This window comes from Puma concolor, chromosome C1 (assembly GCF_028749965.1).
Source record: "Puma concolor isolate L17-30 chromosome C1, mPumCon1.1.hap2, whole genome shotgun sequence".
Taxonomy (NCBI): Eukaryota; Metazoa; Chordata; class Mammalia; order Carnivora; family Felidae; genus Puma; species Puma concolor.
Genome location: NC_141674.1, coordinates 121,741,229 through 121,747,228, shown reverse-complemented (window position 1 = coordinate 121,747,228; position 6,000 = coordinate 121,741,229). Strand labels below are relative to the sequence as shown.

Here is a 6,000-nt window from a genome sequence, read left to right as displayed (position 1 = left end):
TTGATGGACATTTAGGTTGCTTTCATAACTTGGCTATTGTAAATAATGCTGCAATAAACATAGGGATGTATGTATCTTTATGAATTAGAGTTCATTTTCTTTGGTGGATACCAGTAGTAAAATTACTAGATCATATGGTAATCTTACTTTTAATTTTTTGAGGAATTTTCATACTGTTTTCCACAGTTGCTGTACCAATTTGCTTTCCCACCAAAGTGCACAAGTGTTCCTTTTTCTCCATATCCTTCCCAGTACTTATTATTTCTTGTATTTTTGATCTTAGTCATTCTGACAGTTATGAAGTGATACCTCATTGTGGTTTTGATTTGCATTTCCCTAATGATGGGTGATGTTGAGCATCTTTTCACATGTCCGTTAGTCACTTGTATGTCTTCTTTGGAAAAATGTCTATTCAGTTCCTTTGCCCACTTTTGTTTTAATGTTTTATTTATTTTGAGAGAGAGCATGAGTTGGGGAGGATCAGAGAGAGAGGGAGAGTGAGAGAACCCCAAGCAGGCTCCACACTGCTTGAACTCACAAACTGCTTGAACTGCTCAAACTCACCAACCTAAGATCATGTCCTGAGCCGAAATCAAGAGTAAGATGCTTGACTGACTGAGCCACCCAGGTGCATGCCCCTGCCCACTTTTAATTGGATTATGTGGCTTTTTTGGTTTTGAGTTGGATGAGTTCTTTTTATATTTTAGATATTAACCCCTTAGTGGATATGTCATTTGCAAATATCTTCTCTCATTCAGTAGATTGTCTTGTTGCTTTGTGGATGGTTTCCTTCACTGTACAAAAACGTTTCTATTTTGGCATAATTTTATTTCAGAATTTTTGTGTGATTCTCCCTCCCCCCCCCCATGACACCTGTAGTAGCTGCAACAGCTTTTCTCCTCCACTTAGCAAAGCCTACTGTCATTGATTAACTCAGTCACTATCTTGTCTGTTAACTATGCATAGCTAATCTCATGACCACCCCATTTCTCTACAGTGCAGGAAAGGTAGTCTGAAAGCTCCATCACTATGAACTATCACCCAGGTCTTGCCTCGGCTGATCTGAGCTGGGCTTTACATTGGTCTGTGATTATCCAAAAAGGTAGGTAAGGTCCGTTTCCATCTTCCCTGAATCTATAATCTCCCATTGAAGTATGTTGGGGTTCAGTAAAGATATGTACATGCATATTCTGGTGTGATTGGGGGAAATTACAAAAAGGTTACTCTTCATTTTAACCAACCTTCCCAGGTATCATTCCTGATGTTTCTCCATCAGTGAGCTTTGCAGCTGGAGCTCAGCACAAATGTGTCTTTAGCCACTATTCATTCTCACTGTTAGTCGTGCCACTCCTTACATGCACAATCTTGTCTTTGAAAGCACTGGTCTATTCTTTATAGCTCGTTTTTGGGTGCAAGGGATAAGCAGCAATTCACAAATAGATCGCACTGCTTAACACTTTGCCTCAACACGCTTCCAAAGTGTTGCTTGTGCCATTATCCCATGGAAGTTTCCCGTGGAAAATTGCCCAGGCATCGGGAGCCATTCGTGTCTTCCCTACACACATGCACTGTAGATAGGCCTTTCTTCTGGTTGTAACGTCATCTCCTCCATCTCCTCCTCATTGATAGAGCCTCAAGTTTAAAACCTCATACCCTGCTGATGTGACATGTGGTATGTTGGTGCTGAATGCTGCCTGGGTCATGGTGTTAAAACAAGATTTCATGTTTCAGCATTTCCACCTGAGTAAATGACAGTTTCAGGATGCATTAGGTGATCTTGGAACACTGACTTGGGGGGTTGTGCTATTAACACCATATTCTTTTCTGTCCTTGCCAGCAGGAAGATGCCCCTGCTGGCAACTGCATTGTTAAAACCCAAGCCTTTTTAGCCAAATTCTTTCCATAGATCAAGCCAACAGAAGCCCTACCTCTGTTTAGTTTCTGCTCAGCTCAAACTTTTTGCTGCAGTCTGAGAGACAGGAAGCCACAGGCTTTCAAAATGCTCTAGATATATATACGGTTACCAATCTTTGACATGCAAAACTGTTAAAAATCTCAGCACTTACACCCTGGGGAAGTGCTGCTAGACTGGAAGGCATGAAGTCATTGAGAATTCACAACTCATTTCTCTGAAATGCCAAGAACAAGGCTGTTAAAGCTCAGAAAGCACAGAGGCAGGCCCTCCGAGGAGAAGGGGATGCAAGAAAGCTCAACATGCAAGCTCGGAGACATGAACCTGGTGGTGCCATTTCAGCCTCCACCCAGGCAGAAAGACACGCGCCACACGATCATGTTCTACCTCACTGCCCACAGTCCATCATCAGACTGGGTTGCCTGATAGATGCAGACTGACACCGGGTATTTAAACGTAAATATTTATCTGTGTTTGCTTGCCTCATAATTCTTGAGGAGAAAAGGACACATCTTTATCGTAAAAGGTGCAAAAACAAAACAAAACAAAACAAACAAACAAACACAAACATTAACAAATACAATGAAACAAACTGGAAAGCTTAACCCACATTTCTTCTAGTCAAGTTGCCGAGCCCTGGAAGTCTCCATTGATGGAATTTTTCCTTCATATTATTACCCCCCCATTGTTTTCTCATTCATTTCTGGAATATTGCAAGCACTTCCTAATTTCTCTTTCTCCAGCTCTTTGGGCCATCAGCTGCAAAAACCTGTGGATAGTCTATCCAAACACTGCTGTTACAATGCTGCTGTCCTGTACACACACTTGAAATTATTTCCTTGTTTTTAGGGATAATGTCCAGGCTCCATTTTTAAAATTTCTACTTTCCCAACTGCCACTCACTTTTTAGTTGCATCATTTAAAAGTCTATATCTATTGTTTCCTCATTTCTTTACATATTTGATTCTATACCTCACTTTCCCCCATCTACTCTTGGTTTCTCCCCTTTCAGAATTGTCTCACTTTCCATTTTTATCTCCATTAAATCACACAAACAATGAAGGCTAAATTAAAACTGTAATGAGATATCAGCACATTACCGCTAGAAAGCTAAAATTAAATACACTGAACATATTGTGTATTGGCTACAATGTAGCACCAGCTAAACTCTTCATACTCTGTTGGTGGATGTAAAATAGTCCAACCACTTTGGAAAACAGTGAAAAAGTTTCTTAAGAAATTAAACATATGCTTTCTGTAAAACCCAGCCATTGCACCTCTAAGTATTTATCCAAGAAAAATGAAATGAAATGCCTATGCACACAGTTGTACGTGAATGGTCATGCCAACTTTAATTGTAATAGCCCCAAATTGGAAACAACCCAAATATCCATCAATGGATAAATGAATGAACAAATGCTGGTATGTCCATGGCAGCCTGGAGATTACAAATGAATTACTGGTGCACACAAAAGCCTGGATGAATCTCAAAATAATCATGTCACAAGAAAGAAGTTAATCCTATCAAAAAGTATATGCTCTATAATTCTAATTATATAAATTATTAGAAAATTAAAATGAACCTATACTGAGAGAAAGAAGATCAGTATTACCTGGAGAATGGGAGATAGAAATTGATGATGAGGGATTGGAGGGAGAAATTCCAAAAGGACTCAAGGAAACTTTGGGGGTAAATGTATATGTTTATTATCTTTATTGTAGTTGTGGTTTTACAGGTATTTATGTATGTCAAAACTCATTAAAATGTGTATTTGAATATATGTGATTTATTGTAAATTTGAAAAATCAGTTAAAATTAGCACTAGGAACAATCATCTTCTTATCTATAACTCAGAAACTTAACTGGTCTACTGAATAGAAGACTAGTGAGAGAATAAGACACAGAGTTCAGACAGCCTTTCAAGTAAGTTAAACATTTTAGGCTCATGAACCTGTGAAGGCTGAAGGTCCACACATAGGGAATCTCTCCTAACAACCTAGGAAACAAACTAGATGGAATGATATGTTGCTGGCATTAGGGACCAGTACAGAATGGTTTTAGTAGTGTCTTTGGCTAACAGCCAGTGCTAGAGAAAAGACAAGTCCTGACAGTGAGGGCAGAGAATAGTTGCAGGAGTCCTAGCTCACCCAGCCAGACTTGGAGCCAGGTGGTGCTGGACTGGTTGCCAGTCTTTTAGGACCACGATAGTGCACTGGGCCACTTCACAAACTGTGTCTAGGCTGCTTTATCCAAGACTAGAGGGCCTTAAAGTTAGTTCATAATGGGGGCTTGTCCTTATCATCTTGGATAGGAGGCTTATTGGCAGGCTTTACTCTTAGAGAATGGACCACTTAGAACCCCTTCAGATCTTTGAGGGGCTTCTCCTGTCATCATTGACAAAATGTTATGTTATACAGCCTGAAAAATATGATATCAGACAGCAAGATTGGAAAGTCTTGAATCTATGTGGACATGTAGGCAAGCTTGAGGGCTTGTGGGAACTTCCCTTCCACATACCCCACAAATCTACCTTTACAAATCTTGCACACTTAAAATTCTATGTCCATCCTGAAGCTTTTCCAGACCAGTCTTCTCTGACATTTTCCATATATTACTGCATTTTGTTTTGAGCCTTTTAATCTCAACTATAAACCTTGAAAGTGATTTCTTCCTCCTTTGAACTCCCCAAACTTATATTATCTGTATTATTCTTATGTGCCTTCATTATATTTGTCTTACTGTGCTGTTTAGATGGGGAGACTGTCTTTTATTGACAACCAGGCAAGTAGACTGTAAGTTTGAATGAGGTAGTGATTGTAGCCTTACAGGACATGTGTCCCCAAATGCATATTATAGAGTGGAGTCACATGTTATTCCCTGTTACTAGGATGAGATGAAAAAAGAAGAGAAAAAAATGGGATAACAGAGGAAATGCAAAAAGAGAAATTTGGTATCTGGTATTGATGACTATAAATTTTATTACATACAATTTCTAAATTTCTCTTTGTTCTCCCAAGATCTCTTAATTAGATGTTGATATTGTCTGGGATTTTTATTCAACCATATAATCATAAGTCAAACAGTAAATGAAAATGTATTAATTGTGTGAAATCTATTATACATTTAATAGGTGTCAAACCACTATTTTGAATCACTTTGTAATCTCTTAACCAGAAAACATATCAAAGGTGCCTTTTTCTGTCTGACTGTTTTCTTGTATAATACCCCAGCCACACATGGGAAAGGAAAAAGCCGCATATCTATTTTTATAATTCCTTCCTTCCTTGCTTCTTTCTTTCCTATTGTCTGCTTGCCTGCCTTTCTTCTTCCTCCCCTCCTCTCTTTCTGCATCCCTATTTCATTCCTCCATTTTTTTCTTTCATCCATGTTATGGGTTGACTTTTGTGCCTCCAAAAATATATCTTCAATTCCTAACCCCTGGCACCTCAGAATGGGGCCTTATTTGGAAAAGGGGTCACTGCACATGCAATTTAGTCAAGATGAAGTTAGACTGAAGTAGGATGAGCCTCTAATCCAATATGGCTGGTGTCCTGATAGGAAGAAAAGACAGAGACACAGGGGGATGATGGCCATGGGAAGATCAAGGAAGAGATTGGAATGATGCTACCACAGCCAAGGGATGTCAGGGCCACCAAAAGGAAGGGGCATGGAAAGATCCTCCTCTAATGGCTTTGGGGAGAGCATGGCCCTCCTAACACCTTGATTTCAAACTTCTAGTTCCAGGACTGTGAGGGAATAAATATTCCCAGCCAACCAGTTTGTGGTGCTTTGTTACTTAGGGTAGCTTACGGAGATGAATGTAATCCATTCTGAATGCCCACATTTTATCTTCCTTTCTTTCCCTTCTCCTTCTCCTCCACCAATCTTTTACCCCCCCCCCTCAATTTAATTCCATTGTTTTCCGTGCAACCCTTTATCTTCTCAATTTATTTTTTTGACATAAAAGCTACAGTTATTTGGAAATAGTGTTGCTCTCTGGGAACCAGATGAGGAAACCAACCTACAGTGGCCTGGAATAAGGAAATGCAAACCATCCACCTTCTGGGAATAGAACAGTTCCTGTGAC

The 6,000-nt window shown here is 39.5% G+C and overlaps 1 long non-coding RNA gene across 1 annotated transcript in view; it reads left to right on the top strand.

Annotated features, from left to right (window-relative positions):
- Positions 1 to 1,005: 1,005 nt before the first annotated feature.
- The window catches only part of LOC147578417 (uncharacterized), a 117,293-nt gene continuing 112,298 nt past the window's right edge, over positions 1,006 to 6,000 (top strand). The window contains exon 1 of the long non-coding RNA XR_015254264.1: positions 1,006 to 1,102. This is a non-coding gene — a long non-coding RNA (uncharacterized LOC147578417). The remainder of the gene's footprint in view (positions 1,103 to 6,000) is intronic.